The sequence below is a fragment of the Belonocnema kinseyi genome, chromosome 2, assembly GCF_010883055.1.
Source record: "Belonocnema kinseyi isolate 2016_QV_RU_SX_M_011 chromosome 2, B_treatae_v1, whole genome shotgun sequence".
In the NCBI taxonomy this organism is placed as follows: Eukaryota; Metazoa; Arthropoda; class Insecta; order Hymenoptera; family Cynipidae; genus Belonocnema; species Belonocnema kinseyi.
In genome coordinates, this window is record NC_046658.1 from 124849244 (window position 1) to 124871279 (window position 22036).

At 27.1% G+C, this 22036-nt stretch overlaps 1 protein-coding gene across 1 annotated transcript in view; it reads right to left on the reverse strand.

Annotated features, from left to right (window-relative positions):
• The window catches only part of LOC117182975 (acetylcholinesterase-like), a 356413-nt gene that overhangs the window by 141675 nt on the left and 192702 nt on the right, over positions 1–22036 (reverse strand). The window lies entirely within an intron of this gene.

The following is a 22036-nucleotide window of genomic DNA, read 5'->3' on the forward strand; positions in this document are numbered from 1 at the left end:
GTATTTATCTCGCATTCTTGCACAAACATTTTAAAATTAAGACTCAAAATATCCATCACTCTAATTTCATGATAGTGAATTCTCTTTCGTTAAAAAAGCTTAGCTCGAGAGTTAAGCTCACCTACAGCACGCGACTGAGGTCAGTCGCACTCCGCGCTTAGACTTTGCATTTCTTCCGCATTCGGGCACAGACCTTTTAAAATCAAAGATGAACAGACCGACAACTCTAATTTTGTGATTTTGCACTCTGTTTTGTTAAAGCTCTTCTGGCTTTAGCGAACACATTCTCATCGCGTATCTCGTGCTTCGCACTCGATTTTGTCCAACCTGTCAACTTTTCTACATTATACAGAACACTTTTATATCAATTATAATAGATTTTTCATGTAACTCTGCCAGGGATTACTTATTAAAAAATTGCAAAATAAAAAGCAAATTGTATTTATCATGATTATTTTTGTATTTGTTATTTATTTTGTCTTAAATTGTATTCTAAGCTGCTCTGAAATATATATTATTTTAATAAATGTATATTATTACAATTCATAGTATGCATAAAAATTGAATCATACTAATTCTTATTTCCTTGTTTTTATAACTTTTATTTTTAATGTTGTTTTTTACTATTAAATAAAAACTACTGCGCATCTGCATGAGGTCTAATACAGGAACCTATATAGGGACCTATATGGGAGCCTATGTCCTCTTTCGTCTTTTCTGTGCTTTTTCCAAAAAGTTAATTTTTGCATTTTTTATCTTATGCTTTACGATTAAAAGAAAATCTTCTCGTCTTATCGAAAAATAATTAATAATAAATTTATAGATCTTTTTAGGCGAACAATTTTTGTCTGGTAATTTAAGTTCATACCTTGTGTCGTTTTTTCAAACAAATTTAATATTTTTATTTAGAATGTTATTTTTTACGACTAAAGCAAAAACTAACTGTCCTATCAGAAATTATAGCTCTTTTTTGGATGAACAATTTTTGTCTCATTTTTGTTCGTAGCTTATATCGAAAAGTGATTCATTATAAATTTGTCGTCCTTTTCAGGGCGCGCAATTTGAGTTTTTTAATTTTTTTCGTATCTTGCATAGTTTGAATAAAAAATGGAATTTTTGGATTTTTCATTATTTTTGGTATGATCAAATTTGGAGTGTTCAACTTCTCGACCAAATTAAAAAAGTTGTTATCATAGACCTGCAGGGCTTTCAAAAAGAAAAGTTTTTTTTCTCTTGACTATTTTTCATATCATGCGTTTTTTGGCTTAAAATGATCATTTTAGTTTGTTTTTTGGATTTTGAAAATACTCTAACGCTGATAATTTTCTTTTTATCAAAAGAAGTCATGAGGATAAATTGTTTCAGTTTCTGAGTACTATGAACAACCGCACATAGAATTTTTAAATCTTGAAAAAATGTGGTTTCAAATATTTTTGGTACGATTAAATTTAGAATTTGCAACTTTTTGACCAAATTGAAAAAGTTCTCATAATCTTGTAGGGCTTTCAAAAAGCAACGTTTTTCTTTTTCAGACTTTTTTTCGTGTCATGCGTTGTTTGGCTTCAATTGTTCATTTTAGTTTGTTTTTCTGGATTTTGAAAATTCTATAACTCTAGTAATTTTTGGTTTTTCAAAAAAAGTCATTAGGATAAATTGTTAAATTCTCTAAATTCTATAAATAACCGCACAGAGAATTTTTGAATTTTCACAAAAGTGGTCTTAAAAATATTCAAAATGTGCCCCCTTTTTGATTTTGTATCCAAAATGACTGGCTAACGAATTTGACCTTTAGTTTAGGATACTAAACGAGTGTATGAAAGGGCAATCTAATAGATTGATTTTTTCAAAAGTTATCGTGTTCACAGACAGACAGACATACATATAGACAGAAATACAGGAATACAGACAGAGACATTAGTAAAAATCTGTTTTTCGGACTCAGGGAGTCTCAAAACGTAGACATTTGACAAAAACTGGGGGGGGGGGGTCAAATTTTACACAAATCTAATACTTTCTCTGATGAGAATGTAATAATAATTTTTGAAGTATCATTACTGTTCTCATAGCAGCTATTAAATTATTTTAAATAATTAAATTAAAATTTTCGAAATTTAAAGAATTAAAAAGTATAAATTTGTAAGTTTAAATCTAACGATACAATCGTACAGATGTGTAAAAACATGTATTGAAACTTATTTTAATGAATTTTATTTGTCTGTCGACAAAATTTGACAGAACAAGCTACGATAAACGAAAAAATCAAGGCTTTAAAGAAAATCGCAAATTTCAGGGAATGTCTATAACAGGCACTCTAAATAACTGTAAAAGATAATCATTTAAAAAAAATTGTATTCCCTGTGTAAAAGATTCTATGTTAAAAATGTTGCAGAGTGACGATTCTAATCTCTTAATATTAATGTCCGGGAAAAATGAAAAATTGGTCTGTGAAAAATTAGGGAATTTTCAACATTAATTTTTAAGGCCACACCATGATATAATATACGAGTTATAATTTTATTTGCCTCGTATTTTTATTCTTTTTCCAGTCGCTTCCTCGCAAAAATTGCTTCATTAAAATTTAACTATTTTATTGAAAATTCATATTTTTAGGTTGAAAATTCAACTGTTTTACAGAAAATTTGTATTTTGACTTAATAGCCAAACATTAATCTTTTCGACTGAAAACTGAACTGTTTGTCCGAAAATGGAAGGATGTTACTAAAAATTCGGCATTTTTGATAGAAAAATCATCTTTTTCGTAAAAAATTTGCTTTTTTGTTAAAAAATTCAAATAAAGTTTAATTATTTCCTCTAAAAAATCCTTTATGTCTTTTCGATTGAAATATCAGTTGTTTTTGTTTGGATTACAAATTTTTTTTGTTCAAAATTTATTTTATTGGAAAGGTTTTTGGTTGAAGTCTGAAGTTTAATCTTTTTCATTTGAAAATTCCACCATTTATCTAAAATTTCCTAATTATAGGCTAATAATGCAACAGTTTTGTTAAAATTTCGACTCTTTGATTGAAAATTTAACTATTTTATTAAAAAGTAATCTTTTTGGTAAAAAATTCGTCTTATTATATTGAAAATTCGCCTTTGACTGTATAAAGTCGTTTTTAATGGAAATAAACTTGAGAATTTTCAATTTAAACCTGGCTTTTTATTGTTTTATTTCATTTATAAAAGACCAAAATGTTGGTCTTTAAACATTAATGGGCAGGGAAAATGAAAAATTGATCAGAGAAAAGTCGATGAATTTTTTAAATAAATAAAACTAAAGTAAAGAAAATAGAATAAAACTAAAAAAAATTGTTTACTTGATGGAATTTTAATATCAAATACTGATATAAAAAAATTCAAAAGCGTAAAAATAGAAACATAAAATCTGATTTTAGCGTTATCGCGGCCGAATTTTCAGATAAAAAAAGTAATAGTGTGAACATAAATTTCAGTGAGACAAAATCTTTGTTCACACAACATTCTTTGAGCTGATTTTGTATAAAAAGCTTAGCCCAACGAAATATAGTAAAAAATGTTGGATTGTAACAATATAGACTATTCATTATTTAAAATTATGAACTGTTGCTGAATTTTTTTTTGCGCCCAGAGTGCGTTATGATTTATTACTAATTATAAATGATAGAATAAGTACTATTATTAATGAGTACTATTATAAAGACGAATAAAAATGGATTTTAAAAAACTGCTTATTAAGGAATAATATAACAAGAGTTTACTATTTATTTAATCATCTGTTTGAAATAGTAACAATTTAGAGGCTATAAAATGATTTTGTAAACAAAAAATTTTTTTTGTTGAAAATTTTCTTTTTTTATATTTGATTATTAAATTCTTAATAAAGATAAAAATGGCATTTGTCTCATTTTATTAGTGGAGCATTACAATTGGGGTTACTGCGTTATGATTCAATAGAATACATAATTTGTTACATAATCAATTCTATATTACATTTTTATTATAATATTGTTAATAAAATATTAATTTCAAATTGCCAATACACTTTTTAATGGAAAATTACTGGTAAGGTACTTGCAACATAATTTAGTAGAAAATTTTGTTGTCGTTAAAAAAGCTATATTAAATATGCTTCTGTTTCTATTGTGATTCAAAATTTACATGGTATTTTGAACCAAAAGCAGTGTTTTGTCTTTTTAGCGCTTTTCATTCTGCTCTTTAACAAAACAAAAGAAAAAAGGGATTTCCGAGATTGTCTTATTTTTCCGTTCTCTATTTTCTAGGTTTATTTTTTAATCAAAACAAGTTTAAATAAATCGAAGTGAAAATAAAATAGATACACGTACAGGTAAAAAACTAAATTTCAAACAAAAGTCGTGTTAACACAAGAGGTTAAAAATATCGTTAAATTTGCAACTATAGTCATGAATCTTAGACAAAATAAATTTTTAACAAAGGAGTTCAAAATTGAACCCAATAGTTCAATTTTCAATTGAAAATATTTATTTTGTACTAAAACTTACGAATATTTAAGAAAATACATTAATTTTGTATTATAAAATTGAGTCCTCAACCAATAGATTAATTTGCAACCAAACAGCTGCAATTTTTAACCGAAATGAATAAATTTCCAAGAAAATACCTTAATTTCCAACTAAATAGTTAAATTTTCAACGAGAGAATATTCCAAAGTTGCTACAGACTTATTATTAAATAAAATTAAACAATTCTAAAGAATGAAATAATTTCTTGTTCTTAAATTAATTTATCAATAACCCAAACAGTAAGATTTAATTATTCGCCAAAAGAAGAAAGTAGAGGGGTTGCGTTTAAAAATGTACATCTAGTTTCTAGAGTTTTACAATAATTGTTAGTTGAAGTTATATTGAGGACGTGGTTTCTACTGGTTTACAATTCCAAGGGCGTAAATTTCGCAGTAGTCACAACCCGTTTTGGTCAGACGGCCCCTTTGAAGTGAGTTCAACGACAAACAAGAGGGTAATATTGCGAGGGTCTGTTTGCGAGTACTTAGCTTCAAAGTAGTCAGTTTGTAGTTCGAGTATAAAGTTCCTCGTTTGAAATTCCACCTCTCTGGTTCTTTTTTAAACTTTTACAACCATCCACTTAAATCAATCACTCTGAAGTGAAATTTATGTTTTGTAATACTCAATTTAATTTTAAAAATGGTTACTATTGCAAATTAAAAATCAGTGATAGGTAAGTTACTTTGTGTTTTCGTCATCGTTACCGTCTAGAATTGAAACTTTTTCTTACTTACTTTGCAAAAGATTGAACAATCGTTAATTTTTTAGCTACTTTTGCATTTAAAAAATACTAGCAACATCAGTCTTGCGCTATGAGCGCGTCTAATTTTTCAGTTTCAAGGAAAAACAATTATATTTTTAAATTAAAATTTTTTTAAATTAACTTATATATTTGCAACAATGGAAAAACTTTTAGAATATAAAAATTACTCAAAATCTTCTAGATTTTTGTTGTTGATGTTTTTAGTAGTCGTTTAAAATGTTATTCAAAATTAATATTTTTAAAGAAAAATGTATTAAAGACTTTTCCAGAAATCTTGCATTTTTTCCAAAACCTTTAAAACATTTTAACTAAATATCTTAATTTTTAACTTAAAAAATAATTTTTCCACTAACTGGTCGAATTTTCAAATAAAAAGGGATTGGAATTCAATTAAGAACAATCCAAACATGAAATAGTAAAATTTTAAGTTTTTAAAATTATTTTTCGACAACAACAAAATTTCTCACCAGTTGCATTCAACTAAAAAAGTGGAAGTTTCAAAATTTGAATCCGCAACCAAGAAAATAAATGTTTAACAAACAAGGTTAAATTTTTACCCAGATAGAAGAATTTTAATTTAATATTTACCTAAATTTTCAACAAAAAAGATTAATTTAACAGCAAAAAAATTAATGTTCTATCAAGAGAGACGAATTTTGTACAAAATTGTTGAAATTTTAAGTCGAAATATGAATTATCTAGAAAAAGTTAAATTTCTAACCTAAAACTATGTTTTTTTTTAACTAAAAAATAAATTTTCTAAATAATAGTTCAATTTCTAAAATAAAATTCCAATTTTGTAACAAAAAATTGAAACTTTACTTTCTCTTAACCTCCCCCCCCCCCCCCCCCCCCCCCCCCCCCCTCCCCCCATTACCCTCTCTTACCATCCGTAGATTTTGATACGATTCCCATTCCACCGTCAAATTTAAAGAACCTTGTTCATGGACGATTAAAATAAACTAATACCTTCTCATCACGGATTGAAATTTTGAACCTTTTTAATTATTTAAAAATAACCTCCTATACACTCTTATTATTAAGAATAGAATTAAATTGAATTTTATCTCTGAAGAAAGATCCCTCTCTTTCGCTCCGCTGGGAATCGTACCCAGATCTAGGGAATGTCATTTCGATGGGCATGGTATTGACCGATCAGATGAAAATACTAATCATAATACGTGAAAATAGAAACCTACACTATCGATCTAAGATCCCGCTCAAATTAAAAATTTTACGATTTTCTAAAATTAAACAAAATAATTTAAAAATTTATTCAGTGGTAAGAGCATCCGACCGGCAATAGGTAGACTTGGGTTCAATTCCCAGAGGTGCGAAAGAGAGGGATGCTTTTCACAGATATCATATGATTTTAAAATTTTTAGAAAAGCGTAACACTCTGAATTCGAGGGTATCTTGGATCAATAACGTAGGTTTAAATTTTTACGTAATGTGATTAGTATCTTTATCTGATCGGTCATTACCATCCCCGATGATAATACAGATCTCTTAAATAGAATTAAATTTTGCTTTGTAGAGAATTTTAAGTCGGGGAATAAATGTTGTATAATTTTTTAAATAAGAAATCACACAAAGTAAATTACTTTAAATAATGGGATTTTCTTTTGGGGGAAGAGGGAGGTATTTACGACTAACTGTGGAGAAACTGGAAAATATTCGAGCCATATCCGTCTGGTAGAGGTTAAGCGGGTTAGAGTAATAATTTAAGAAGCAAGCTAGGGGTTATATTATACAAAACGGAATAATGTGGCTGTGCTTTTAATGAAACCATATATTTTCCTCTTTACCCTTTTATTACTCAGCAAACTTCTTGCTTTCTCTTTGCGTTTCTCGTAATTCTTATCACTATAACACCCTTTGTAAATTCTTGTGTCTCTCTTTACCTCAAGAATAATACGCAAATACAAATACTCGAATAATCCAGGAATTTCTAATAAGCGTGCCCCACTTTCTAAATTCATTTTGGCACGCCACACTTTGAGTGAGTGAGAAAGCGACAGGGAAAGGATAGAGACAGCTCGAGTAGCAAGAGATAGTGCGGGGATAAAAAGGGGGAAGATTTATTAATTATTGCGACATATTGTACCTATGAGACTCCAGATTAAGTGGGAGAAGAGTATTGCTCATAAAAAACCTTTAAAGTGGGACAAATATACCCTAATTTACAGGATGGCATTAATTTCTGGAATTTATGAAATCACAAATGACGATAAATACAAAAAAATAAGTACTGGGCTAAATGCTTTGTCTTATATTAATATTTTCATCACTTTATTTAAATACGCTCTCCGCAGTTTAGTGGGCACCAAACCAGCAATCCATAACCTGGATTCAAATCCCAATGGAGATAAAGAGAAACTTTTTAACAAGTAATAAAATAAATATTAAAATAAAATTATTTAAGTGTTGATACCAGATAAACAATTCAGGCTAATCAAGGGCAAACTCGTAACGTTTTTCATTGTTAAATCTTATTTAGCAAAAATCTATTCTTCAAAATTTATATAGAAAGTAATACTAACGAAATTTACAATTCTTAAATACATTGAATTATCAAATTTTCAAATTCCTGAGAGTTGCGAATTGCGGAAATTTAAAATTCCCTAAAATAGTAATTTTTCGAAAATTTTCATCCTAAATAATCGAAAATTACCCAATTTTCAAATGCTCGTACATAGTGAATCATAAAAATCTCAAATTCTTGAAAATATTAAATTTCCGAAATTTCAAAACCCAAAAAATAGAAAATTACCAAATTTGCAAATTCTAGCAAGACAAAATAATTTTATTGTTAGACTAATCTTTCATTTTATATGAGCTGATTATTTTTAAGTTTATAATTAAACTTTTCTTCGGAAATGTAAAAATTCGTCAATTTAATATTTTCGGGAATTTTATAATTAGGTTTTAAGACTATCTGAAATTTAAAATTTCAATAATGAATATTTTCGGTAGTTTCATGTTCTGTCGAGAATGTAAAATTTCGGGAATTTCCATTTTTCAGTATTTTTCCACATTTGGAACTTTGATTCTTTTTTTTATTTCCAAATAAGTAATTTTTTTTTCATGGTAAATTTAATTTCTGAATATTTTCCAAAATTATTGATGAAAGCGAAAACTTCAGTTGTAAATGATTTTCTAACATGAAATATAATTTCTGTTCTTAAAATTTTGCTACTACAATATAATTGCAACATTATAAAATTTTAAAGAAATACAAAAATATTATATATGGTTATAGAAGTTTTGAAAGTATTCGAAATTAATTGAAATCTTAAGAAGATTAAAGAATATTTTGAACAAAATATAGATTTTTTAAGGTTTTAAAAAAAGAATGTTCTTAAGAATTTTGAAATGTTTTAAGAAAACACACAGTATTATCAAGATTTGTACTGAAATATTAAATAATTTCTTGAATTTTTGAAAAAAAATCTAAATGATAAAAAAAAATTTGCAAGATATAAAGATTTTACGAAACATTCGAATAATTAAAAAAGATATTCAGAAGTTTTAATACAATTTCAAAACTTACTTAAAGTTAAAAAAGTTTTAAAAAAATTTAAAGCATTGTAGATTTTTAAAGATTTTGAAATATAATTTTCATGCTTTTGCTTAAGATTCCTGGTAATTGCTAATAATTTTTGAATTTAGATATTTTGGAAGATATGAGAACGTTTTAAGATATATCTGAAATTATCAAAAAATAATTTCATTTCTTTTTTAATAAAGAGAGATAAAAAATATTAGGAATAATTCGAGTTACTTTGCTAAATATTTCAATTATAACATTTTAAAAATCTGATTAAAATTTACCTAAATTTATTTAAAATCTAGTTGCTATCTAAAATTATTTGACCGCTCAAATTAGAATTTCGTAGAATTTTTTTTTCTTTTCAACTGAAAAATCTTTTGTGGTTGAAAATTCGTAACTATTTTCTTAAACATTGCAGTGGAAAATTTAATTATTTCATTATATTACATTTTTCGTCGATAATTCATCTATTTTAAATAAAAGTTTAACTACAGTTAGAAATTCAACTTTTTCGTAGAAAATTTAGTTATTTTTTTGTAAATTTAAAAATTTGGTCTTAATTTTTTTTCAACTTGACTGAAAAATCTCTTTTGGATTAAAACAATTTTTTAAATTTGAAACAAAGTTTTTGTGGTTGTTGAAATATCTACTTCACTAAAACTTAATTTGGTTTGTTGTATCTTTAGGGTAAAAAATGAATCTTTCTTGGTTGAGGAATTTTCTCAAAAATCTTAGGAAATTTATATTGAGATAATCTTACAAATAATAAATATAAATTGTTATTTGCGCCAATAGAGTCGACAAATAGCCTGCAACTTCATTGATTTCCAGTGCAACGTTAATTTGCAGTTACACCTACACACGGCGGATGCCCCTTGTGTCGAGTAGAATGGCGATTCAGAATTACGAAGGGTCATTGAAATCGTGTAAACATTGTGACTATAGCCAGAGTTTCAGCCTCGGTATCAATTTCGGCCTGTGTCAATAAAACTGATTTCCTGACAGTGTCCAGTGACGGATCAGAATTCAGCAGAACATCAGCTTTATTTATAGGAGCAAAATAGATGTTCGGTGGTAATGCTGACATTTATCAGATTTAGAATGAACTTTAAATTTCATATTATGTCAGACGTTCTTCAGTGAGTAGTTTCAAGTAGAATCGAATATTTTTGCCAGACTTCCTTCATTATCATTTAATCCCTTTTTATTATTTTGCAGTCTTTTGCATCTTTCAATGAGACTCTAATTAAGATAATTTGATTGCATTTTTAATCGCATTGATTAATAATTATATTAATTTAAAATTAATTGTAATAAGTGAATGAATCTAGCCTAAAAATATATTTCAGGCTGACCAAACAATATCTTTCTACTTTAAATGATGTCGTGTCTAGCCATACTCTCTCTTTAGTTGGAAAAGTATTTTTTGGTAAAACGAATGAATTACAAGTGAAAAGAAACGGTTTCCGTTCCAGTTTCTTAATATTTTTTCAAAAACAAAATAAATTTTTTGCTAATGAGATAAAAAAATAAGAAATTTATCAAAAATACTGAAATTTGAAAATAAAATGATAATTTTCTAGTAGAGATCGAATAGCGTACCAAGAGATATTTTCCAGTAGGGACGGATTATTTGCCGCACATTGACCCCCATATTATCCAATTACTTCTTATTCAGTAACCAAAATAAATTGCATTTAATTTCTAAAAATAAGATTATCCTAACTTAGCTTATTTCTCATAATACATTCGTCAAATAAAATTTAAGATATTTGAATAAGATAACAAGCCAATTTAAAACCCTTTTTAAAGTTCAATAATTAATTCGATGAGAAGAATTCCTGAAAATAAAATCAAGAATCTAACGACCAAATTTGGACAACCACCAGAAAATGTTCCCATTGGAATTTGAAAAAAGGAACATTTTCTTTTTCTTTCAGGGGAACAGAAGAGGAGGAAAATGTTCCTTTTTTCAGATTCCAATGAGAACATTTTCTGGTGGTTGTCCAAATTCTTGCCCTAACTTTTTTTTTACATGTTTTAAAAATAAATTTCCTGCATCGTCAATTTTCTAGATCAAGATTTCCGAATAAGTAACTTTATTTCATGGTAAAAACGTTTTCTAATTCTTTTCTAATATTATTGATAAAATTTTAAGTATAAATGATTTTCTAATATAAAATATAATTCCGTTAAAAAATTTTTGTACCATAATATAATTTGCAAAATTTTTCGAACTTTCAAATAGATATTAAAGACTTTATTATAGATGGTTATAAATGGTTTGAAAACATTCGAAAATAATTGAAAGGAAAGTTTGTTAATTTGAAAAATGATATTTAGGCGAAAATGGAAAAAAATTGAAAACTTTAAAAATGATTTTTAAATATTTCGTAATGAAATCTTTATGCTTTTTAGGTATTTTAAGGTTTCAAGATAATACAAATTTTTTTAAGGTTTCTCATAATATCAAGTGATTTTGTACTTTGACTATTTTTAAACATTTGAAAATTTTTTCAAGATAGTAAAAAAATACCAAAGATATCAAGCATTTTTTAAACAATTTTAAATGATTAAAATAAATCGCGTACGTAGAGATAGTTTCCAGTAGAGACGGATTACTTCTTGATACATAGATTATTGTATTACAGAATTACTTTTTATTTAGTATTCAAAATATAAGGCATTTAAACTCTTAAAGTAAGAATATCTATACAAGATTATATTTCATACTACTAAAATGATGTTATTTAAAAATTTTAATTTTAATAAATACTTTAAACACGTATACCCAAAGATTTTTTTAAAAGTAACCTTACAAATGTTCTGAAGATTTAGGAAGCATCTCTAAAGGAAATTATAATTACAATAATTTTATGGAGCTTTTATCGTGCTAATTATTAATAAGTTAATTGAAACTGAATATGAATAAATGATTAAACTGGCGTTTAAAATATAATCTAGGGATGTCCAAACAATACTTTTCTACTTCAATTATGTAATGTCTGTCCATACCGTCATGTTCATACTGATTATTTAGGTTTGGAAAAGTTACTTTCGTGGATAACTCAAAAGAATGATCAGTGATGGTCTTCAGCATAAAGAGATACCTTGGACATAAATACATAATTACATTATTACGCTTAACTATACTTAACTAAGTCTTTTAAAGCAAATGTTCGAAATATTCTTTATTTTAGGAGGCCACTTTAAAGAAAATTATAATTTATATTATTTGATTAAATGTCACTCTTCTACTGATTATTTGGATTTCAAAAGGTCACGTCCGTATTAAAAAAGGCTTCGGTTCAAATTTATCAATATTAGAAAGAATACGAAATTACGTTTTCTACGAACTATTAAGCGAAATATAACTTTTTAAGAGTGAAGGATTTCTAAATAGAAAGAAAGACTTTTGAAGTAGAGAAATAATATCATGATAATTGATAAGTCTCTCGTGAAAACAATTATCTTGACCAGACTTCGACAATGATATTTACCAATCAGTTTTTATTTATTTTGCAAATAACCAGGTATTATAAAACGTTTTGAAAACTTGAAAGAAGCTTACAATAAGCACACCTTTTGTAAATATAGAATTATGTTTACCAGATTAAACAAAATTTTCCAAATATTTTCTATTCAGATTTCAATTAGGATAAATTAAGAAGAATTCATAAATCTGACATAAAAATATAATACACGGTTAACAAAATATTTTTGTTCTTTAAATGATGCAATATCGGTTCATTTCCATAATTTAATAAAAAAAAGTCGAACTAAAAACACGAAGTGGTTAGGTTTACCACAAATATTTTATCCTGTATTCTTAATTTATTTAAAACTAATTTTTTTTAACAGAGAGTGAAAAATATGCAAGTTGTCAAAAATAAATAATTTCTAAAGCAATAAAATAGTTTTAATAAGCAGAAAAAATAACATGATCATTGAAAGTCCCTAGCAGATATGGTTATTTTAGGCAGACATATATAATTATTTTTCCTAATCAGTTTTTATTTATTTTACGAATACATTATCTGACGAATCATATTGTAATTAATTAATGCATGAGACTAAAAAATTATTTTGCAACCTGAAAAAATACTTTTCATTTTATATAAGATTTTTCAGCAGTACACTAGGCATGTAGAAATTTCGAGCTATGCTACACAGAATAAAGTAATGATAGAATTTGTAACAGGAAATTTTTTAGAGGGATAAAGTTTTATTCAGACAACTTCGCGTTTGTCAAAACATATGTGTTTTTATGGAAAAATAAAAGAAAGTTCAACCGATATTTCGTTAAAGTTTATCCTGTGTTTTCATTTGCTCTCCTCTAATATATTCTAAAAATTTCTATGATCTTATCAATTTAAAAAAATGCTAAAATTCAGATACTTTTAGAATTACTTGGCAAACTCTGCTTTCACAAACTATGTTTATTGGACTACTATATTTTGACTTTAATGACTTTTTTGAATCGTAGATGTGATTGGTGAAATTTCACTTCAGATATGCACATAACTTATTTTTTTTGCGATATTTGATGAATTCCAGAAAGTTCTATCCAAATCGATAAAAAATTGGTTGAGCTATGGCAAAAAGAGCTACGTGCGAAGATAGTTCGATAAAATCACAGAAAAACAGCAGATTAACTTTGCATCGATTTCCTATGAGAAATTCGCTGCAACAAAAATTAACTTTAAAAGATAAACTTTAACCAAATATCGGTTAAAATTTCTTTTGTGTCTCCATGGCAACACATGTGTTTTGAAAAACGCGAAGTTGTCTGAATAAAACTTTATCTCTGTAAATAGTTCCTGCGAAAAATTTTATCATTACTTTATTCTGTGATATATTCGCGTTTTTTTACATGACGGCGATTCACTACACCTTATCTTGATATTTTTCGCCTCATAAAGGAATGCAATGCACCGTAAGATGGAGTGATACGTTTCGGAATAATTTTATGGGGGTGGGGGTGAAGAGGGCTGACCTAGAGTTGTCACTAGGTTAGCGTGCCCATGGGCCATCCATAAACCTGTTACCAACACATGCCCACCCTTATAGCGTGTAGCACGAGGATGGTGTTTGAATACACGTGTATATACAAATGTTTGCCACGCTTAGATTCACGCGTGTATATTCACATCTGAATGTATGTATGTGTTTGTACATATTTGCATCCGTGAATATGTGCATAGTCTGCAAGCTGCTAGATTGGCCGGGTTTTGCCCACCACGTTCATTCCTTCGACGATTAAGCCGGTCAGCATTTCTCTTCAAAATGCAAGCTTAAGCTTAATCCATCTCATTTTCTGCAGAAAATACACCTTTGTTCCAGTTCAATCCCAAGAATTTTACAAAAGATGAAAAAAAGTACGATAACTCTAACAGGGTCATTTGTTTTAGATTTAACTTAATGGTGGACTAAAAAGTATTTTCTACTGAAAACTATACATGATTCTTATTCAAGTTGAACAATCAGTAATGGGCAGATGTTCAGTATTTCACAAAAAAATGAACAACTACTAAAACGCTAATAGCGTTATCTGTTTCAGAATGAACTGAATTACTAAATAAAAAATCCGTTTTTACTTAAAACCATACATGACTCTTATGTAAGTAGAAAAATCCGTTATTTGGAGACGTTAAGTATTTCGCTAAATACATTTTTTTAAATTACTAAAAGGCTAATAATTTAATTTGTTTCTGGGAGCACTCAATGGCTGGATAAAAAAATCCGTTTCTGCTCGAAAACATGCCTAATTTGTATTTAATTATAAAATCAATTATGTTCGGACATCTAGTATTTCACAAAAATCAAAATTTATATTCCTAATAGGGTGCATTTGTTTTAGATTGAATATTATGGTTGACTCAACCATCATTTTATACTTCAAACTTGATTAAATTCTTATTTAAATCTGTCCTAACGTTTCGAAGTGTAATTAAAAAATAATATTTAAATCTGTTTTAATGCAATTAAAAGTAATATTATCGAGACAAAAACTTAACATTTACGTTTCCAGCCATAAGAATGAGCTTTTAACAAAATTGTTTGATTTTTGGAAGAAAAAATATGACTTTAAATATTCGACTGAAAAAATATGCATTTTACCAAACTGTTGAATTTTTCAATTATAGAAGATAAATTTTGAATGAAAAATATAATAGTAGTTTTCAACTTGTAAATGTAATTTGTGATCAACAATTGTAAAAATGCAAATGAAAACACCAAACAAAGAGGAAGATTTTTGAAAACATGGAAAAAATTCTTTCTCAAATGAAAAAAATGTCTAAAGAATTTAATTAAATGTATTTTCAAACTTCTTTCAAATAATTTCAACTCAATATTCATTATTCGATTGACTAAAATATCGTCGTGTAATTTGCGGACGCTCCTAAAGGGAAAAAACTACCAGAAGGCTAAGGTCATCTATTTTAGATTGAACTGGATGGCTGGCTACAAAGTCTGTTTCTACTGAAGACTGTATTTGATTTTTATTTAAGAAGAAAAATGAATTATGTTCAGACCTACAGTATTTTGCAAAGTATAAAAAAGGACCAGAACTCTCATAGGGTAATATTTTAGGTTAAAATTAATGCTGATTGAAGAAAAAAAACGTTCGTACTTAGAAATATAATTGAACTGTCTAGAGGAATAATAGTTTTAATTAAGGGGTTTTTTATGCCTATCTTTCCCCAATCGGAATATAATTTCAATCACTTGAAACGACAATAATTTTAAAAAAATACATTGACTCAAGACACCTTGCAATAAATCAAAGTATCATATAACAAAATAAAAATTCGATAAACATTAGTAATAAAAAGAATTTGAATATAGAGAGAAATATTTCCTGCCCTTTGTAGTTCTTCTCAGAAGAAATTTATAATATTAAGATACTTCAAATAAATTTGTATCGCCTAATTTTATTTAATTAGTTTGTGTAACCAAACATTTTCGAGAAAAATAAAAATGTGGAAAAGAAATTTAATACAATCTTTTACAGGGTGATTTTTTTAACTTGAAACTTTTGATCTATAACATTTTTTCATGCAGGTGAATTTATCCACCTGGCAAAATAACTTTATTTCATCAGTTCTTTTCATTTCTTTAATTCTCTTTAAAATGATTGATTACAAATGATGACATCAGCACAGAAAAGAGTTAATTTTTTTAAACTGCAATTTTTTATAACAATATAGGTGATAGAAAAAAGAGAAAATATTGCGGTAAATCTTACCCTAAAATATAGGCTGTCCAAGAAAAATTGGATTTTTGCAAATGAATTTGGTTTTTATTTAGATCTACAAAAATATTCTTTTTTTCACCTCGCCTGATTAATGAGAAGGCGTTTAACAAAAATCTAAAAAAAGCTTCTAATTGGATTTGACAATATAATTCGCAAATACTCAAGACATGTTTTTCTATTGATAAATAGATAATTTGATCAATCTAAAAATCTAAGAAAGTCACTTCTAAAAATAAAAACATGTATATATCAATTTTATTTTTAAATAAAATATTAATCAGATTTTGTATCAAAAAGCCAAAATGAAAATCTTTTGAAATTCTATATAGAAATCCACTAGAAGGTGCATACGAGCACGAGCTGAATAATGGGGAAAAGTAATTGGATTTTAAACTAAAATTTCTGTACTATTTTTTAAAAGTAGAAATATTCCAAGCTAATTTTATAATTAGCCTTTTGACCATTTACTGGCTTTTTCTAAATTGAAAAAATGAAAAAATGTGTTAAAAAAAAGCGATGCATATTGCTTTCACTATTCTTTCACTGGTTTCTTCGATTTTTCAAACTCTTGGTTTTAAAATTGTCTGTTGATTAATTCGAGTATTTCCAATCGAAAACATATTTGACATATTTTTACAAGAAGTTTCATTTAGTACGAGGCAAATAAATTCTTAACAGCTGATTAGAAAAGCTCAAAATGTGAATACTCACTTCGTAAGAGAAGAAAATAATTTGAATAAAATTGCAAAAATGATTACATTTAACTTTTCAAATTTCGCATTTTGAAGAACGAATTTTGGAATTTTGAAAGAGATATTACTTTAGTGAGAGATTCTCGACGTCGCGTCGTTTGCATATGGAGCAGTTAGCTTAATGTATGCAAATTTTCTAATATTTCTGGCAGAATAGTAAAGCAGCGAGTGCCAAGAAGTGCAAATTTGGCACTTGATTCATCGGTTGGTCCTCCTCCATGTTTTAATGAGGAGTAGATCTTACGTAATATGCTTGAGACTCTAATGGTCCTTTGCTCATGCATAATAGGACATGGTTCGTAGTTTCGGGTCATTTCGGTTAGCCGAGCATTGGGAAACGATGTACAGCTATATTAATGATCAAGAGGGAGATAATGTCATGGTCTAGACGTCTCGAGGTTCCAGGAAATTACCCCCTTGATCATACTAACGCCTCGATAATCTTCTCATAATATAACTCTCCCGTATCATCTAATTGTTACGTTAAATCCTCATAAATATATATTACAATTCTACTCAAAATAATGAAAATTTCTGTCAATAATAAAATAAAATTGTGATCATGATGAAGTGAAGGGTATGGCAGTATAAAATTAGATAACCGAAACTTTTGCGAAAATAGGTGTTTCTTGCAAAAAAATAATTTAAAATTAAAAACACGCTGTAATAAAAAGACTTGCTCGAATTCTTATTTTAATATAAAAATAAAATAAAATTTTAGTTAAAATTTCAGCGTAGTATGTAAACGTAGAAATCATGTTTGTACCCTTGAACATCGTTATTTTATAAAATGATTATCTTTTAATGAAAAGAGTAATCATTTTCTAGCAACATTGAATCTTTATTTTCTTGGGATAAAATCATTTGTTTAAATCAAATATTGGTTATTTTGGTTTAGTTTTCACATATCTAGGGACCGTGGTTTTATTTTTCTGAAGAATGAAAGGCTCGATTTTTAATCTCTACGAAATCCCGATTTTTGAAACCTGTCAAATTTTAAAACCAAAATTCTTAGACTATTTAATTGGAATTGGCTACCTCTATTTAGTCCAAAACTTCTAGTAAATTTCTGTACATTATTCAAAATTTATATTTTTTGGCAGAAACTGAAACCCATACTTGACAAAATTATCATTTTGATTGGAAATTGAACCTTTGATTTCATGTTAAATTTTTTGTTAAAAATTATATTATTTAAAAGTTCATAATTTTAGTTAAAGATTCATGTCGTGATTGAAAGTCAAACAATTTTTCTTAATGATAGGATCTTCATTGAAAATTTATTTTCTTCACATTCGTAATTCTATTAAAAAAATTTTTTTACATTTAGACATAAACTGAAGATGTTTCGATTACCTAAAATCATTTACAATTTTAGAAAATAAGATATTCGAGAAAAAAAATTCAAATCAACACGAACATATTTTTTCCAATTCAGTCTAACATCAGAGAGTATGAAAATATAAAATTAAATACATTTGATATTAGCCTTATCCGTTCGAAATATTCTGTCATTTTCTAGTGAAAAATCAATATAAAGGCCAGACAATTTTTTATACCAAATATTATGGGAAAGTTATGATGATTATTGAATGTTGTTTTATTTTAAATTTGAATTTTGGGACAGGTGGATGACGACACTTTCATCGTGCTTTTTAATGTATTCGTGTCTAAATGAAAATACGTTTTTACTGAAAACTACACTTAATTCTTGTTTTAGTTAAAAAATTAATTATAGCCCGACTTCCAGAATTTCATAAAAGATATCAACATTCTATATCAACATTTTCTAATGCAGAAAACTACATTTGAGGAATAAGCGAACGAAACCTGATAAAAACTAGTTTCTAGACCTACTCATTAAAAAAAAAAAGTTGAAATAAAAATTTAATTTCAGATTACAGATTTATTAAGTTAATACTTGAAAATGAATAAAAATTTGTAAACACTTTTTAAAATTCATAGATATGTTTTTATATGGTTAATTTATAAGTATAAAATGACTATTTAGAGAAACTTTTCTTTACTCAATGACAAGTAAATTAATCCATTTTTATTTAGTCAATACATAACTTCAAAACATTATTAAATAATTTTCTTCACTTATTTTATAGTTTGACGGATTATAATAGCCTATTTAAAATTCAATTTTATACGATGAATTTCAAGCTACAATATATCCTCAAATATTGAACAAATTAATTCAAGTCATACTTATTTGAGTAGAAAAATTACTTATGGTCAGACCTTCCTAATTTTATAAAAGATTGAGAAAGGAACTAACAGAACTCTAATAAAAAGGCATTTGGTTTAAAATTATATCAACCGCTGACATAAAAATCAGTTTTTACTTGAAAACATACTTGATTTTTATTTTAACAGCAAATTCAGTTATGCTCAGATCTCCAGAATTTTACAAAAAATGAAACAGAAAATTCCAGAACTCTAAAATAATAAGTCATTTGCTTCAGAATTATATCAATTTCTGACTCAAATCTATTTTTCTACTAATAATTTTACTTAATTCTTATTTTAATTATTTTGAATAGTTTAAATAATTATTTATGAATTTCTACCTATAAAAGAAATTAGGATTTAGTATTTTGAACAATTTATATTATTAAATATATTTTTTCTTCTAAAAATCTGTAAATAATGGTATTGTCTGCAGGTCATGATTTCGTTTATGACTGCTAAGAGTATAAATACTTGGTTAAATAGTAACTTAATTTAGAAGTATTGAAGTCTATTTGCATCTTACTTTCAATAATTTTAAAGACTTATATTTCTGGTTAAAAATTCTACTATGTTACTGAAAATGCTTTTCATCTTTTCTGTGAATTAATTTTTTCTGATAATTTAACAACTCTATATTTGGTTTAAAATTGGTCTTTTTCTATATTGTTAAAAAATCTTTGTTAAAAATTTTTTTTTTCAAATTCATCATTCTAGTTTTAAAAAATCATGTCTGTTTGAAAGTTTAAGTCTTTTTTCTTTAATAAGTTTTTATTTAGTTTTCAATTAATTTTGTATTCCTAAAATATTGCTATTCCATTTTTGTTTGCATATTCGTTTTTTCTAGTTGAAAATACTACTTAGTTGAAAATTTATGTATCTTGTTAAAAAATCGTATTCCTTGGTTAAATTTGACTGCTTCTTATTTCAAATAAAAATCCGTTTTTGTTGACATATCAACAGTAGTATGTTTTGTTAAGGATTCATTTTTTTTTCTTAAAACAATTTGGCAGGAAATTTAAGTACCTGATGGTAAATAAACTTTTTTTAAATTTATATTTTCTTTTCAAACCCAGCTATTTTAGTACAAAATTCTAATATTTCGTCAAAAATTAAACATTATTGAAAAATTTAACTATTTTTTAAAAATAAACTTGTTTTTAAATTATATTTTCCGGAAGAAAATTCAACTGTTTTGTGGAAAATTCCTCTACTTAGCTCCGAAACTCATGTATTATGTTCAAAATTCGTCTTTATTGTACAACGTTCATTTTCTTGGTAATATTTTTTCCATAAAAAATTTTTCTCTTGTTTAGAAATTTGGAATTTCATATGGAATGTCTTTTGTTGAATTGCAATGTTTTTTATTAAAAAATTCTTTCATTTGGTTGGAAATTCAGCTTTGTAGGTTATAAAATTTGCTACGTGGTTAAGCATTCAACTATTGTATTCGAAGTTTAATGATTACGTTAAAAAACAACGAATTTTGTTCAAGTTGTCTTTTTATGGTAGAAAATTCATCTTTCTTGGTTGAAAATAATTTGTGTTTTGTTTGAAATTCAACTGTCTAATCGAAAAAATTAGTCTTTTTGGCTTAAAAATCTAACTATTTGGTTAAAAGTTTAACTTTTTTGTTTGAAAATTCGTCTCTTACGCCTGGAATGGTTGGTTGTCAATTGAAATATTTGATTTAAAACGACTTTTTCTTTAAAATAATTTTTCTCTTGTTTATAAATCATTTACTTTATTAAGGAATCCTCTTCGACAGAATATGAAACTATTTTTTTAATGCAATATGTTTCTACTTGAAATCACAGGAATTTAAAGCGTTCTATATTGGATACCTAGATCTACATTAATTTCACTTAAAACAATTTACTTTGCTATGTTTTTTTAAAATGTGCCTATTGACCCTATTTTGGAAGAATTTTGGGCTACGAAGTCTGATATTTTGGTATTTTAAATTATTCTTAATTCATTACCGAAGCTTACAGTTTACCATACGATCACGTTGGAATATTGGCACACTGAAAGGAGGAGAGCTCAAAATAGCCTAAAACTACTACTATAGCCTATAAACTGCCCCTAAGGGTCACCCTAATATACACTATATTCAAAATTTTCCTTGGGTGAAAAATGATTGCAATTTGTAACATGGGTCAACAGATAACAAAATTGGAGGGTGTGACGATCAAATATGTGAATAGACTGGACAAGTGAGAGTTTGTTTGTGAAATTTGAGTCTCGTGACAGTTTAGGAAGTCTTGTAGCAGATCGAATTTCCGGTCGTTGCACGAATTTGGCAATGCGTCGTATCACGTTTGTCTAGTGGTTGGGCAGGAGGGTAGAACCGCAATGTATCTGCAGTACAAGCCACATTCATAGTACGGCCCGACTCTATGGCACACAAACACGCACACATTCTAGTCAATATACAGCCAAATTCACTCCTACAACGTAACTTGGATTGTATACTAACGGAAACGCTAAATAGAGACAGAGTGTTCAAATATTAAGGTTCAACCCGATTAACTCTGCTGTTTGTGGATCAGAAAAGAATTATTCAAAATTTAACCTTTTTGTTGAAGGGGATTCACCATTTTTTTATGTAATTTATGTTTACTACGTATATTCAAATACTATGTGTATATTTTGAATTTTATATTCAAATACTGAACGCATACTTGATACTTCATATTAGAATGTTATGTGCATATTTGGTACCTTGAACGCAAATGTAATGTGAATATTTTGTATTTTATATTTTGATCGCAAAGCGTAGAAAAGTTTTTAATTTTAAATACAAAATAGATTTAAAGAACTGGGGGTATGAAAAAATAAATTTAACTAAGTGAGGCATTCGAGCAATAATTATGTGGATATTTTTATCAAAAACGAATGCTTCAACTTAAGAACTTTATTTCACTTTTACATAAAAAAGTTTTTTATATACAT